At 40.9% G+C, this 17,760-nt stretch overlaps 1 protein-coding gene across 1 annotated transcript in view; it reads left to right on the top strand.

Annotated features, from left to right (window-relative positions):
* The window catches only part of LOC126915827 (transcription factor SOX-6), a 325,178-nt gene that overhangs the window by 29,883 nt on the left and 277,535 nt on the right, over positions 1-17,760 (top strand). The window lies entirely within an intron of this gene.

Genomic DNA, 17,760 nt, shown 5'->3' with positions numbered 1-17,760 from the left:
GAAGGTCTCTTTTTTAACGGTGTAGCCTCTGGACGATAATGTTGGAGCGATTGTTGCGGTCGTTTCAAATCTGAAGAAGATCGAAACTGTTCGAAACTACGAGTAAACGTTGTTTCGATACTTGACAAAATCAGATTCAAACGTTCAAATTCAAATTTTCCTATTCCATTACTAAATTGTCAAAGCAAGAATTCACACCTAACGTGACAATAATATGCCACCTATCTCCCTTTATTAGTTAAAGATTCAGATATATTTACAGTCTTTCGTATCTATTAATAACATCTCGTATACTCAAGATTTCAACAGAGTTCGGTTAAAAGAAACATCTACAGGCCATACGGTCAGTACCACTGCGCTTTCTTCATTCTTCGAAGTGGCAACAATAATTTTCATCAAAATATCATGTATCTAATTATAATTATCACACACCTTGTTCACTATCTTCTGACACACGTATTAATAGAATGTAGAACGTCACGGAAAGAACGGAACTTGTCTACGTGCGTGTAGCCGGTCCTGCGTGTAGAACGGCGTCATCATCATTATCATCGTCATCATCGGTTGAGCCGCGTCTGCAAGAAATTCCACCGGGCGAACGGTATAGCGACCGCAGGGCAATCAGCGTTAACAATGTTTTATTGTTACGTCACGGATCGGATCGGCGTGCACGTAGCAGACGAATGGACAGCCGTGCATTAAGCTTATCATAACGGTTTGCCGTTAAGTCGCCGTCAGGCCGAACTCTCTTCGTACGGGGTAAGATAAAAGAACGAAAGACAGAGGAGTAAGGGGTTGCCAGAGTGAAAAGAAAAGGCGTATCGAAATGATCGCTGCTGGGATTCGTCTGTGCACGGAAATTTTAAACGGAGAAAGTTTGCAGACCGTGAAACGCCTCGACCGAATTTTTTCCCCTCATTTGTTTCGATGTGACGAAGTCGCTGAAAACGCGATCGCCCTCGCGTTCTCTACCTTTATTCGATAGTATACAGCATATAGATAATCATGCATGATCTCGAATTACGGCGATAGGTATATCACCTCTATTGGTATACCAATAAATGTGATAGGAACATACGATCTGAAGTGCACTTAATGTAATGACTCCATGAAAGGTTCGAGGTAGAATGCTCAGCGATCATTGGATTGGCCGAAGTGGAGGACTAAAATGACTAGCTCGTTCTTCAGATCCTATCTGTGCTTAGATTACACGCGATGATGCACAGCAAGAAGATCCCGTTTTGTATCAATGACAATTGATATCTGTCGACAGATATCGAGTTAGCGTCGATACTCGCCACATGTCCGTTGCTTTCCCGTATTAAAAGAAAAGAAAAAAATATCAAATTACATACGCCTACGAAATATATTATACCGAGGTGATAAATATATTAGATTCTCTAAATACAATATTCATCGAGTATTGGCTCACGATATTTATTAAGAAGAATAAAACAATATTTAATCAACATAAATTTTAAGATTTATAATCACTAAAATGCTTCTAGTAGAGATATTTGATTAGCTTGATTTATTTCACGTGCTTGACTTATTTGATTTAACCATAATAAATAATATTGAAAATTACGATTAGTTGAAATACGACAATGAGCTCATGTATCCCAGAGAATATACGTATTTCGAAAGTATATTTGTCGATCCATAATTTACACATGTGAATGTTATATTCGAGTGAAAGGAAGACGCATAAAACATCTCTTGTGAAAGAGGAAATAAAGTTTTATGTGTTTCTATGATTTTTTGTTGATACTAGTAATAACCTCTTGTCACGGCACGATATTCTTGTCTCAGATTTCTTTCGTCAATTACGTTTAACATGCACACACGATGTAGCTACAAAATTACATTTTATTTCGGAAAAATTGACTTCGTGTTCTATGTCGGGTAAACCTGTTTTACACTGCTCAGTAAGTAACACAAGCTCTTACTTTGTATCATCTTATACAATAAACTTCATAGCAAAAACTTTATATCTTCGATACGATAAAAAGAAACACCGACGCAACATCTTCGCAAGATCGATCATTGCATGACATGGTGTTCCAGAGAAGCTTCGAACGATCGAAAGAAGAAAGCTTCAAAGAATGGAAAGAAAATATTTGACACCCTGTAGATGCTTTGGCGAATGCTTCGTTTCCTTTCCGCGTGCGGCGATCGCAAAAATTGCACGTTGGGGGGAAAAGAAAGTAACACCTTTGGGCGCTTAATGCAACCGAACGTTTCAGTTAACTGTACTCCTATATGATAGGTTGTTCGTTCTCTCTTAGATCGACTAATATATGGCGCATGAAATGAGCAAACCCGTGAGCCGGGATGAACGGTGGGGGAGTGGATGTCGAAGGGGGGTAAAGGTGTAACGGAACCCCGATGATCCACGTATTCATCATGCGCGACCTTAAGCGAAAAAAAAGTGACAACCAATTTATAACCGAGATAATTACAATATCAAGTGGCTGGCTTTTAATATATGCTTAATAACCAATAATGAGCGTGTCGACCAATCGATGCGACCGATCGACCCGCTCTTTCTATTTATGGATTCCCTTTACAGGATCGACGAGGAAACCGTTTCCGCGAAAATTACACCATTATCGCAATTTCTTCTTTAACGAAAATCTCCGTTACCTTCCTTTCCTGCGAAAATTTGACATTTTTTGGAACAATTAGGTGGCGCGATTGCATAATCATCTCATAACAGTAAAGATAGAGAATTTCCGAAATATTTGAACGCAAGGCAATATTTTAAAATTATTGCTGTCTTAATAAAAGGTAATAATTATTCTCTTTCATTATACCTGACAATAGATAATTAAGGTTTCAACCTTCCATTCGTCAACCAGATGTACTGTCATTAGATTTCAATGGCTTCCTGCGATAAATCACTGAACTGTACAGCATGTTTCCAAGCGACAAGATACAGCTTTGAAACTCGATACAAAGTGTCAGCTTAAAAAATGATTAAAAAAATTTTAACATTAAAATTTACACGATTTATCTGTTCGTTACAGTGAATTATAAAAGATACTCGTAAATTTACCCATAAAAGTATTTAGTACCTTGTTATTAGCAAATTAACGACTACTAAAGTTGTTCCTACTGTTCGTACATAGAATTGCACGCTTTCGCTATGTTAGAAACTAATCCTCCGGCTACTTAATGCTAAACAAACTACATCTCCTAGTTTTTCCTAAACACAACGATTCAAAGTAGTTAGATGTAACGACAGTATACATTAGAGAGGTTCAATTGCATCATACGACAAACAACATAATATTCTACGAACACAAAGTGTCTTAGCAGTGACTTTCTAAGAAAATATTTCCAAACCCATACTTACGGTTTTTTCTCGGAACCGCATTTCCTGTCATATTCTATGCAAGCGTCTTTGCGTTTCACGTATTATGCAGCCTGAAGGACGATTATTATGTTACAACTAACATTAAGTCCGTAAAAACATTTTGTTCCCAATGAAAAGAAGATCTAAAGTAGTATATTAAGAACGAACCATGAGAATTGTAAAAAAACTTAAATGATATTCTTTCAATTAATTCTTCGCATCGTGTTCCCTAAAACCAATTCTTCTACAAATATATGTAGATAAAGTGTAACTTCGATCAAAATGATATACAACGAACATTAATCAATATCAAATGGACAAAATTGCAATTGAATTACGAGCTCTTATCTTTCTCTCTAGAGACTTGATCCATTAAAAAGAGAGATTCTTGCTTTCTCCGTCATATTCTCTATTCCAGATTGTACTCAACCTTTTTCAAACAAGCGAACACGCATCCTAAACACAGAACAAAAAGCACCGTTTCGCGTTTTCCACACTAAATGTGAACAACAGGCAGGCAACGTTTAATGCGTGTCGCAGTACAAGTATGTCATTGAAACGAGCGAATCTCACGGCAGAGGACTAATTGACAAACATTGACGGACCGTCGGTGTAATGCCCGAAGTGGCCTTTGTTGACACGAAGACCTTTACTTCGACAACGATCGTACCGTCTCCCACAAAAGCCCTACACCTTCCAGTCCATTTGCTCGTCGCCTCGTCCACTACTCTCTTGCATCAAACCTGCGATCGCTCAAAACACGGACACGCGATATCTCTTTCCCCTCCCACATAGAAAACAATCCATTACGGAAACGTTCGTGAAATTCGTCACGGAGAAAGATTCGTCGCGTTAATTTCTAACCGCTAACATTAAACTAATGGTGGATGATATCTTGTAAAAAAATGTTCTCCCTTATATTATGCATTCTTCCCTGTACCTTCCGTTTCTATTTCCTTGATACAAGTTCTACGTTATAGCGATCAGTACTTTCAGTATCAAGCCTATTATATTTAATGTCGCTTATATACAATTTTCTTTACAAAAGTATTCCAAAACGTATGTTTTATTAATAATTAGTAAAAAAAATGTAATTTTCCATATAGCCTAAAAACATCCGACCCCGAAGGGATTAAAAAGAAAAGGATCGAATTTCCTCTTGGTTGTTTCCACCTCCATTATAATTTAATCTCACCTTACACCCTGGAATTTGAGTGGAATTCGGGGACTTCCAACGCGATGGGTATCTCGTCGATCATGGGTGATTGGCTGGAGATGATGATACATTGGCGGAACGATGACAAGATAGCTCGAATCGGGCGGGAAATTTGTGGTTACATGACGATCAGATGGGACGAGAGTACCTACGATGTCACACGGAAAGATGTTTATTTGCACGAGACAGAGAAAGGGAGAGGGCAAAAGGATTCCCCGATAATCTGATGCAAATTGTTAAAGTTGAACCATTAGCGGGAACTAATGTTGTTCTCCGTGGATCCGTGCGAAGACGGGTCGAATATAATATTGATGGGTTTGACATGGGGCTTACAGCGTTCGATTGGCCCGATAGAGCGAGGGTTTGAACCCCTCATTATTTATTAAATCATCGCCGCGAAGTCGCAGGCAGCCGCGCCTCTCGGAAATTCGTTTTGCCTGAATAAGGCGAGACCGCTTTAAAGATTGGCCCCGCGTGGGGCGTGCATTATGCAAAATGATCACCACGAGAATAATGGTCGCCGCTTTTAGTCGAGCGCACCTGTCCGCCGTGCGTGCCGTTAGAACATAGGAAAGAGGAAAATAGACAGGAAAAGAAAAAATAACCAGCGTTTATATATCTACATACATTCTATCGAAGGCATTTATTAGTTAAATTTTTGAGGAAATTGCATTTTAATGTACCTTATTGTGTCTATTGTGTCTGTACGAAAAATCTTTCTATAAATATGGAATGTTACCTTTAATTTGACAGTAAGTTTCTGACTCGATATAAGAAAACAAAATTTCTATCAAATTCTTGGATATTTTTCCAAAAAAACTTGGTATTATTTGCTACTGGAATACCGATCAAATGACATGAAATGAAACGTGGAAGCCTGAGATGACCTTGATCCTTGAAACACACGATGTCGATACCAGCATCTTACCGATGCAGATCACGTTGTCGAAGCTTAAGAAACGAAACTTTTACAAGAGAGCCTGGCAATCAGGTAAGCATCATCTTCGACTACGCTTCAGTTACGCTTGAATCGCGTGAGCCAGTCGAGCGGTTTATTTTCACCGACTTCCTGCTCTTCTTCGTCGACGTAACCCCGTACGTCACGATGCAGATGTTATCAATCATCCGTTTTAATTGCTAGACAAATGGACGTATTAGGCTACGTCCTGGGAATATAAATAGTACCTTCGTGCAGGGTGCACTTAATATTCTATTAGCTTCGTCGCGTTCTCTTTCTTTCTCCCTCTCGGTTTTCCTTCGTTCTCTATCCACCTCGGTGAGCCAGGCCGGTTGTGAGTTTGCCAGTTAGTTTAGAGCCTGAAAGCAACGCGTTCTTGCACAATCTTCGAACACAATAGTTTCGTTGAACCCATGACGAGAGTAACGCGCCTTTCGTTCCTCCGCTCATCTCCGTTTTTTCCTTGTGTTTCTTCCGTCCCCTTCTAACCTGTACACTCTGCTCGAATCCGGGAATCTTTATGAAAGGCATAAACGGCCATCTTCCGTAACGGTACCGGACCGGGAATGGTATTCATAATTATACAGTTGCGACATACGCATTATTTGTTCAGAATTGTAATGGCCGAGGTCTTCTTTCATTGAATCAAGCCAGCGACCAGTATAAAACGTTAATCGCCGTGCCACGGCACGATGTCCTTTACGACCGATTATAAATCGTCGCTTTCTCACCGCGTTATATCCCACTCGCCTGATAGAATAATCGCATTGGCGGGCCGGCCTCGGTTAATGGGCGTCAGTCGAATTTCGCTGATTCTTTTCACGATTCTATCGATCTTCACCAAACGAATGTATCGTAACATTTACAGGAATGTATATGAATTCCACGTTGGAATCTTCCATTCGTGCGACTGGAATCTTGGGTTAAGAGGTGAGGAGAATCGTGTTAATGGTAAGAGCATTCTTTCGATGAGGATGTAATTTTAGAAGATTTCTTTTTATTTTGAAATCGTCGATAGTGGAAGATGATTTGATAATACGATCGATTTTCGTTGAATTAAGCGAAGAGTAACGAGGAAATTCGACAGGATTATTTACGATTATTTACAATTTGGGGAATTGGTAGAATCGGGCAGCTTCTGTACAGCAGAAAATAATAAAGATAACTGTGTATCGATTATCTGCGTTCGAACGTTATTTATAAAATGACGAAAGAAATATTTTTCCGTGAAATTTAACGATACTCGATTCTACGTAGAATGTTTTCCATGATTTTATTTAAAATTTATTTATTCCATAGAATCGTCCATCAACACGCGATATTCAAAGTTTGGAAAGATACTTGATGATCTCTACATGATTCAATATTATACTTAGAATATTACCTGGTTGCTTGCTGTGCCAAATACAGGCGGAGAAAGGAGAAGAGAAGTCAGCATCTGACACGCGATTCGTGCAACGATTAAAATTAATTCAAAAATCAATACTTGGGTGGTTCGTGTCACGTTTTCAATGCCTATGCAGGGATAACAGCTTAACAATAAAGTGCACAAACGCAAGGACGCGGTGAAGTATAAAGTACGCGTGTAAACGTTTCAAAGAAATCGCCACGGTGCGTCGAAGGACTAATGACAGTGAACGGTTCGTTCCATCTTTTCATCGCCGATACCAGCAAACCAACGTCTTCTGTGTAATCGCGTGCGTGCAAAAATTCGTCCACGTAAATAAAACGAACTCTTTTGAGGCTGTTTCACTCGTGCAGACAATTTCCTTGCCAATCGAAAGCAATTTAATCGTTCCCTCCTGTCGGCCACCACGGGCGAAAACAGTCAACGTGAAACAGTCGCGCTTCTACTCTGCAAATAATGCAGGTTCGTTGGCCAGCCAGCGACGTTTTCTCTTTTCTTCTGTCGCTCGTTCGTTACACCTTCTCTGTTCGTCTATCTCTCTTTCTCTTACATTCTGTTTCTCATCTCGTCTCTTTCTGACACACTTCGCGACTTGACTGAAGCGGAGAAGAGCTGAGTTTTTGTCGCCCCATTGTGTTAGTCAGGGTTGCTGCCACTTCTGCTCTCCTATTGTACGCATTCATCAGCGTATTCATTCATTTCGTTCGCATTGTCTCGCCGCTGTCCTCGCCTAAGGTCCTCTCCTCTCGCTGCTTTTCCACCTCATCCTCCTCGGCTCATCGGGTCCGGCATTATGCTCCACGTTAACGATGCCCAAGTCGTGAAAGGACAGCGACGGAGGAGCGTCGAAACAAATTGCGCCGTGCGTGCAAGTTTCCCGTCGAGTGGTGGTAGGGTTTCGAAGTTTAGAGAACTTGTTATGTTCTGTCTACGTGTATATGTAAGTTAGCTTTGTGGAGGAATGCTAGTGACATTATGCCGTACATAAATATTATTTCACTTTGAATAATTCTTAAAATTTATATATTTAACACAACTTTTTCAAGGTATGGTTACAAATTTATATTAAAGGCCTTCAAAGTCAATTAAAGAGCAAAACTACAAACTTTTATCACTCGCTGTCCATTGCAACGATCACATACACCAATTGTGTCAAAGTAACGCTTCACCCTCAACAACACATTTGTACGAGTTCCAGCTAACCCCAACCCATATCTTGACGACATTGTCGCCCGCTCGATAAACAGTTTACATCCCCTTCTTCCGGAATTCAGCTGGTTGCCGGTCGTAGGTGTGTAACAACGTCCGCCAGCGACTTCCTTGGACGAACTTGGCTCCCCCGGTTGTCGCGTTCGCGAGGGTGAAGTAACAATCGCATTTCCCTGACGAGAATTATCGAGCCCATGCAATATCGTTGCGGATATTGTTTCGACTCGGAGCAACACGGTTAGAGGCCGGGTTTGGTATAGAAAATGACAATAGCGTATACCCTACTGCATTGCCTGGTGGGTAGGACACGGTAAAGGGGAGCTCTGGATCGAAGGCAGAGAGAGACACGGAAAAGAGAAGTTGACGCGGATCGAAGTGGATTAGAGAGAACGAGGAGAAATACAAGCGGGAAACGCGTGGCGTGGGAGGACGTTCATTGTCGTGGCAGCGCGAGCCATTTTCCCATCAGTGGCAGTCAATCAGGTCTCTCTCGGTTTAGTTAGTCAGTCAGTCAGTCAGTCAGTCAGCCAGCCGTGGCTCGAGTAGTCTCTCGCTACTTGCCGACCTACCGAGCATGGAAATACAATTACCACCGGCGGGAACACTATGCCTCGCAGCTCTCCGCCATTACGAAGTGCGGCAGCCGCCTCTCTCGCGCTCCTATTCAGCCCTACCGTCCGTAATGACGTTTGATTGTGCGCCACCGACGGATATTCGATTAAACAAACAATATTAGATTCGCAGTCGGAATTCGCGACATCGTCGCGTTCTCGTTGTCCTGATCTACCGTCCTCGTTATCCCGCCGTAGCGGCTGTTTCTAAGCGCTGGGCTCTCAGCGAGCTTTAGGCCTCTTTGGAACTGAAATAATGACGTGAAAGGATGAGTGGATGGAATGCGTTTATGATGGGTTTATGAAGTGAATGTGATTGGTTTATTACTTCTAGAGATTCGTATTTCTAGTCTTCATTTGACAGTGCGTTTAAGAAACTTCTATCTTTGTACATGAATTAGGTAACCCATCACCTATATTCTTAAAGATAAATCGTGTTCGTGGATATTATAATTTTAGAACGGAAAGAAAGTTTGATCGGAATTTTAGAATATTATGTAGGAATTGTGTCAAAAAAAGATCCATAGAAACTCATTCAAATCTTCAAAAATATATCATCCCTGATCGACAACAATTTTGTGAAAAATTATGAATTGATTATTTTGATCATTCTGGTAGATCTAGTCTTAATACAGTAACCGTAATTTGTAGAACGGGGAACAGAAAACTCTGGAAACTCGGGGTCGATCGACCGTCAGGGTAGCAGAAGCTAAGTTGCTCGTTCGTTGCCAACCAGGGGATTACCAGTGGATAGCACTCATCAGTACCGTTACGCTCATTAAATATAATATCGACGTCTAAAAAATATGATGAGTTAATAGTGATGCCGGTTGCCGTGAACGAAGGAAGACTTATGCCTCCGTAGTAACAGGATGCTAGATATAATATCGATGCATGCGCGCCGTTGAAACGCAACGTTCCATCGAAAGGCAATAATTTCGCGATTTATTCGCCGTCCGGATGAAAAGTGTTCATTGTAACCTCCGTGAACGTCTCCCTTCTCGATTACGTGCGACGAGTTTCGTATACGCGATCGTTCGAGAGAAAGGCGGATTCCTCGAACTCGCAGAGAGAAAACCAGATCGTATAAAGCGGTATAAAGTGGATTATCCATTAAAAAAGTAGTTTGTAATATGTACCAATTGGGTGGTGGGCGCAAACAGAAAGTATTTAAGCCCGATTTCGAGGGGATCGATAGTCTCGCGCGTCACGAGCAAATTCAAGGCTCAAAGACCGATCCGTTCGACCGGAGCGTATTCGCGTTTCCACCAACTGGTTTTTTATCGCGACGCGGGTTAAATCTCCATTAAACGTATTTACAAATGTTCCTCCTCGAATCTGCCAATTTAGATTTGCAGACAGTTCGAGCGTAGAATTCGTTTAACCGATGATGAAATTAAAAAATTCTCGAGAACCCAGGACGATGATGAAAATCGTTCTAGAAAAATCCACGCGATTCGTCTATCACGTTGAACGCGTTCGTATGGCATTTCGATAACAACGATTTATTTTCCTGGGCTGCACCGGTTGAGCTAGTTCGATCTATCGATGGAAACAGAAGAAAACTCGGAAACGAGTAATCTTAGTTGGCGAACTCAGGCTATCCTGGCAATCCCTATGATTGAATACAGAACTCGATTTCACTGGAACGTCACAGCGTTCGCGGAAGTTGCTTCTTTGCTAGATCCACGAGTGTCTGCACGCACCAGTGTTGAACTGATAAGGACGTAAGCGAGGGTAAATTCGTTCCCGAGTCATATCCTGAGCAGAACGCCTGCAGACAAGCGGAAATCTAAAAAATTGCTCTGCTTCTCGGGCAACCACGTTTTTTCTCGGTTGACAAATGCACTTAGCTTCTATTTTTCTTACACCCGCGGTACATGCATATATCCTATTTTACGATGGAATCGATCACTCATGTTTTTTATTTTTTTTGATACAGATAATTGAGGCTCTGGCACACGTTGTACTTAATGCAATGTATATGTTCACGTGTAACTTAATACTGCAGCAGAGAAAGTGCAACTACAAGTTGACGTGCTTTATTTGTATATAAAATATAATTATCCTGCATTTATTTTTATGCAAATTTACTCTGTCGAATATTTTACGCATAACATGTATGCTGAAAAGATAAGCAAAAGTATAATTAATAACTTGCGCTCTTTGTTCCTGGAAATGCTTAAACGTAAGATCGCGTAACAAGCTTCGTATTCCTTATAAGCCATACGCGTTAATAGATGGGTGCAAACACGTTTGACTTTGTCGATAACTTCGCACAAAAACGCCCCGCACACCTTAATGAGTTTTTATAATATATTCCATGCATGCACTTTACAGGTGTTCTTCTGCACTTACGAACAAAGTAAGGTTGCGCAAAGATGAACCCTGATATGCCATTCAACTTTTTTCTACCTACGATAAAACAACTACGAATGGCCTCAGCCCCATTATCTGTCTTCTCTGTGGAAACCCTATACATTATGTATATAGTATCTCTTTTCTTTTGCGAGTTGGAAACCTTCCATTCTATATCTAAAAAGTATTTTTTCTTTTCTTCTCTTTCTAGAACAAGAGAACAATACGTTTTCGCGCACTCAGCATTATATAAAATATGTTATTTAACACAAAACGTCGTTATTTAATACAAACGTCAGACTTAACTGGTGGCATAGCTTTAATCTACGTAACTACCCAAAGCTTTCAGGAAACGCGAACGTATTTGAGAGAAGAGCTCAATGTATACCACCCCAATTTATCGATAGATATGTATCGGTATTAAAACTTGTACAATTTATAAAAACCGCTACGAGCTATCGATTTGAGTAAACAACCGAATTACCGGGCTTCGTTAAACACAAGCACGAAATGGAAATAATTTAATAGGAAAGTATTGCACGCGATATCGATACGGATACACAAACATGATGGCCGGTCAATTAACATATCGGCCGCGAAAGTATTCCCTCCTTTGTATCGTGTTTACCAATCACCATGGTCTGTATTTTCGTTTAACCCGTAGCCTAAGGACTGCTACGTTATCCGACCGATATTACCGGCATTTACCGCCGATACTAAGAAGCCCTTAATAATTCACCGTCCACGGCCGAGAGCGTATTATTTGCGCGACCACCGACAAACGTTGCGATTACATTAACCCAGAGTGCGAGAAAACGAAAATCCAGGGAACTCTAATTTACTTGTTCCTCGCGACCAGATATCGAGCTAGATTACCGTGTGCATGCGAAAAATTCATTAGACGACTGACTGTTTCACGAAAAGTGGAACGCTAGAACGGTGGCGATGGGGGTTATTTCACTCGAAATGGTGAAAATTGATGTAATTGATTTTTTATTCAAATACAAATCTCCGATTCTTATTAAGTCGTAATTATTGTTGCTTCGAAAAGTTTTCTAATTTTGCGGGGAAATGAATCTCGATATACTGTAGGCGATATCTAATAATGGAACTTATTTCCGTGCAAAATTAGGAAATTTAAGAACATATTCGGATCAAAGTAGGTGAACGAAGTAGATTTTCCGTGATAAAAAGAATAAAAAAGATTAGCTATCGAGATGGAATTATATCTTCAATGCAAGTTTAATTTGCGTGGCTAATAAAATTGTCAATTACTTTGAAGAACTTCATTCATTATTTAAACTCTGCAATGAGGTTATGATTAAATTATACTTCAGTTTGATGTACAGATTAATAATCTATTCGTACATCAAGTCTAATTACGGGATAGAGTTCCCAATAAATTGCTCAAAGATTGATATGATTGACTTGTGATTTCCGAGGTTGAATACACTGAATTATTATTTGACGAGATATCTAAGCTTAATAAGGAAACGAATCAAAAATAAACAGAGTAGAAAATCGACTAATATACTAATCAAAGATTTAAATAAAACCTAACAGCAACCTAACCCTAGTCTCTCGGTAAATCGATCTGAAATATTTATTTAAGTAAACTTTTTAAGCAATGAAATAGGTAATACAACAGAGTAGGGGTTGAAGAGTACAATGAAACAATAATTCGATCGTATTACATTGCGACCACAAATTTATATCGAATCCTACCGAGATTTCCTCTCTCCTTCTCTTCGATGCATAATTAAGGAGGAAAAGCGTCAAGCAGCGTCAGATTCGGGACAAGAGGTCTAATTATTGCCGACATTATTAGCGCTCGCGGTAACAGAAATCGTTTAGAATGAAGGCTGGCTGAATAGGTGTGTCGGAGGGTAGAAAAGCGATAGATGGGTGACTCCGAGACGCTGCGTCGGCTCGAGGAATACTTGGCGAAGGAAACCAGAAGCTACTGACTATAGAAGAGCATTATGTCTCCTTTCGCCTTGCAACGCACCGTGTGACGTGACGTGAGTGTTCCAGACAACCTAATTACATCACAACATAGCTCCACGGTATGGGCCACCCTCTCCTATATTCTCGTCATTCCACACCTACAAACCGCCTTTCCCTTCAGCCTCCCCTTTCTCCTTACCCCTACCATCGCCCAACCCTCTTCCATATTACTCGGTTACATACTTTCAGGAACAAGTGCCATATAATTCGTTCTGTTTTTGTATAGTTTGCAATATAATATATCGTATATCGGTTGATTTCTTTGATGATAGTTACAGGTTTCATTCAAGTATGTATTTATTTTTTGAAGTTGTTCTCTAATGAGATCATCGATGATCTGCATATTTTCTTTCTGTCAAAACCATAGAATAAGATAAAGTTATGCGCAGGTTTTCATTGTTTTTATAGACTATCCTACTTGTTAGTGGTATCTATTATTTATCTACAAAGATAAAATTTGAATTTTAAGATGTTGGAACTTTCCTCATAGTTGACCCAAAATAACCCCCACCTTACGCTATCTAAAGTAACTCTAGTTACTACAGTGTCCTATCAACAACACGTTAAAAACTAGATAACTATATTAATCGATATGCAAAACCAATAATAGAAAATTGAACGCGGACTGAGTATCCATGTGACGCTGAACGCGTGAACTACCCATACGACGGTCATTCATAAAGCGGGCAACGAAAGCGTTTCAGTGTGCCCTTTCGCCGTACTTTCACCGATAGGTAGGCCGAGTCAAGGGCACTTACGGTCACGAAACAGTTAATCGGGCGCGTTCGAGTTAAACATCGTCCGGCAATCTGTCGCGGCTATCGGTCGGCTGCGCTCGACGTGAAAAGCATGGCTGCTCCCGCGGAGACTAATCGTTCGGTACCGCTATCGGCGACGTGCACGCCGCTCGTCGTTTAAACTAGCGGATCGCGACGTACCAATTAACGGACGGGACGTTTCAACAGATTGCACGGGAGGAACGATGCCGAAGTGGTCGTCCGTTAGCAATTTTTCGCGCACGCCTTCCTGCATCCGATAAATCGAAACCCTTTCGTAATCGACTGAAAGCTCGTTTCGTAGATAGCGTCGATGGCTAGAGAGTGCTGTGTCGGGGATTAACGACATGTTAAGTGGAACACGACCTCGTAATAATCGACACGAGCTGGATCGCTCGATGGATATGCGTGAGGACGTGGCTCGAATACGTGATGCATCCTCGTGTTCTGGTTATTTTCTAGGAGCAACGCGATATCGCTCATAGTAGGTAAATTGAAGAAGATGGAAAAAGGAAATTGCATTTTATAACGATTAAGGAATCAAGTTTAGTATGATATCTTCACAATATCACGGTATGCCAAACAGTATACCGAAGATAGAGTAACCGCAAATAAAATTCAACGTATAAAGAAACATGTATCACCTTCATTAGGAATTTGTTAAAAATACAGCATAATAGCTCACAAATAATCAATTAAGAACGAATTCCAAGTTTATATGTAGTAATTACTTTGCAAAAAATAGAAAATTTCTCATAATTACCCTCATAAGAAGTTACAAACCAACATTTGACTAATTTGATAGTTCTTTTACTGCCACCTTAATAACCGCAGATACATCATCGCGCAAATCCAATGGTATCCGTTAGATTTCCCTAGATTTACGACAAGTGATCGAACGGATTTCATCGCCGGTTAATTAACGGAAACAGAGAGTCCGACAGACTTTCCCCGATACGTTTAAACGTGAAGTTGGATGCCGCGGCGATTACGCGTGGCTGAAAGATTAAACTTCCAATGATATAAAGGTTAATGATTGAAAACTGACCAGCCAAGGTGGGTATCAATCATTCGCGTCACGTACACAACGATCAGGCGGGAGTAAAATTACGAGCCGTCGTTCCGCGTGATTTTCTGCTCATTTTTCAGATTGATCCAGGTTTTTCAGGAATCCCCGTCGGCCGTGGCGGCCGAGTGCCTTCGATAGACCCAGCGATTTATCTCGACGGCGTTTAACGTTATTTATGGACTATATGTAATGGCGAATCCTATGCCGAGGAATTTTCTCGCTGGGATAAACAAGTTTTATGCGCGCGGAACCGACGTCGCCTTCAAGTTGTTGCAGAAACTCGTATAAACACGTGTCACCGATCTTCTCCCGTGTTCGTTAGCTCGAACGAACATCCGTGGGATTATTCGGATTGGCTGGAGAACGATTTTATTTGACAAATCGGTGTACGTATCGGATTTTTCAAGCGAGATTTCTCTACTCTTTTGAGGACGAAAATTGCGTTAACTTTGCTTACGAGGGGTAATAATTGGTACATAGGTAGAAATGGTAATAGGTAATTTTATTAAATTCATAATAATTCAAATATTCGAAATTGAAATATTTGAAGTCCAAGTTTAAACATACAATAGCTATACAACTGTGGCGGCACTCGACAAGCCAAATACCACCACTCGACACAAACTAGTGTTGGACGACGCCAACGCAGTGGTTAACGCCTAAATAGACTAACGAACTATCCTGTTTTTGCGACCAGGCTTTCAGGACAGAAATGGAAAGAAAAAAAGAAACAATATCGTACATAAGCACCGCTCTACAGCGACTTAAATTTAAGTTACAAATGTAAACCCCCCCAAAAAAAGAAAAAAAAATGTAATATTGCATGGCTATGGAGTACCGTTGCCTATCGGTACTTTTGCCTGAACCACCTCATGACCGGAATTCATCGTTTATAATGGAAAATACAAATATGTAATACAAAAGATCTGGTAATAATAAGCCAAAAAAAGTGGTTAACGCCTTAGGTTACGAACGTTCAGAAACCGGGTTCGAATCCCGGCGACCGGAGTTCGAGTTTTCTTCTACGCGACTAAATTAGGAGGAAAATCAGCAGTACCCCAACAGCGACATCTACAGCCCCTAGCAACAATTACTCCGGACGTGGACCAGCGACAATTATCACGGACTGTTACACCTCACAATTTTTCGAACGTCCAACTAGATGACAGTCCATAAATTACCCAAGTATTCGGAAGCATTCCACCGAGCTCGCAGATATTGAAAAATAGCGCTGATATTCTGAGGAATTCGTTCAGAAACATAACAAGCCGAGTGTTTCTAGAAGACCATCGGCTATGCGATCAATTAAGGGCGTCCGGCTTCCTTCCCCGACGAGTACCATTAACCAATTAGATCTATGCGTACGCTACGCGAAGCATTTTGTATAATTAGAAAGGAAATGCCGGGTAACATCTATGAAGCGCAATTATATTTTCTTCGGTGCCGTACTTTTCCCAAAACGTCTTTGTCGGTAGCCATTACCGTGAAAGCATTGCTGCGGATATTTAGACGCAAAGAAAAAGTGAAGTGGATAAGTAAGGAACTGTGACTAATAATGAACGGTAGCCGCGTTATGTTCACCCGTTAGCGGCTGCCTGACTCCTTATGTAATACAAATAAACACAACCATTTTATTACGGGCATACAGTAGCATATCTGTTACGTTCAAAAGTGTATTTCTATTAGGAAGAATCACAAAGTCTCTTGCAATCGTTTCCTAAGCAAATTATAACATAAGGTAGCCTTCCGAAACATCGTTCGTATACTAATTTGCATTTAAACGCACGTTCCCTGGTATTTTGTCTACTAATTTTGCACCGTAATTGAGATATATTCTTTCGGGACGAGCCAACATTTTTCTGTTCATTGGTTCGATACGAACGAAAGATCCGTCAACAGTGATCGTTTTCTAATATATTCTACATTTGTTGTATAATTTTGTCGACTATTTGTCATTGATCTCTAGGACTTAAATCTGATTTTATTAAAAATATCCTCCACCAGGTTCTAACCTTCTCCTGTAATCTAACGTCTATGATAATTAAAGAGCAATTACTAGTTACTCGACGGAAAGATAATAATTGACAAAAAGAAGGCAGTATTTTCGCTTGTATAACTTCTAGCCTGAATCACTGCTTACATCAAATAGATGTGATCAGTTTCACCTGACTGCCATGAAAATGGTCATTAAAACTAGATCACCCATAAATAACGCGATCATTACGACAAACCTCGAAGGTAACCTCGAACTTCGCTTTGACGGGAAGAAAGAAACGCGAAAATGGAAGAAATCGAACTGTAGTTTCGCTTAGAAAACTCATCGTGCCATTAATATTAATTCCTTGGCGCATAACAGTGGACGGTGCTCGTTTCGCTATTAACTCCCCGTTAGAGACGTTAAACGCGCTAAAAACGATCGCGTGGGAGTGCAGCGAAGTGCAAACGCGCCGTTTCATCGGTCACTTCGACCAGTTCTCGGCACAGCTGGCCACTGACCTTCGAGTAAAAACGAGCCAGGATATACCGGCGCGCGTACTTCAACGAAGGAAGGTTGTCATTAGGCAAACGGAATGAGTCGTAGCCGTGGCTGTGACGCGCTCTCGCGATTCCGCTCGATTCGCGTGGATCTCTCGCGAGAAATTACATCTTTGTCTCGGTTCGGGGAACTGGGATGGCTCGCGGCGAGGACCCGGTAATTTCGTTTTTCCATGTTTCTCGGGACTTCAATCGGAAGGCGGCTCGTTCCCTTGTGCGCTCCGCTTTTTGCCACGTTACGAGAGGAAAGAGTCG

This window comes from Bombus affinis, chromosome 4, assembly GCF_024516045.1.
Source record: "Bombus affinis isolate iyBomAffi1 chromosome 4, iyBomAffi1.2, whole genome shotgun sequence".
In the NCBI taxonomy this organism is placed as follows: Eukaryota; Metazoa; Arthropoda; class Insecta; order Hymenoptera; family Apidae; genus Bombus; species Bombus affinis.
This window is presented reverse-complemented; position numbering and strand designations above follow the sequence as displayed.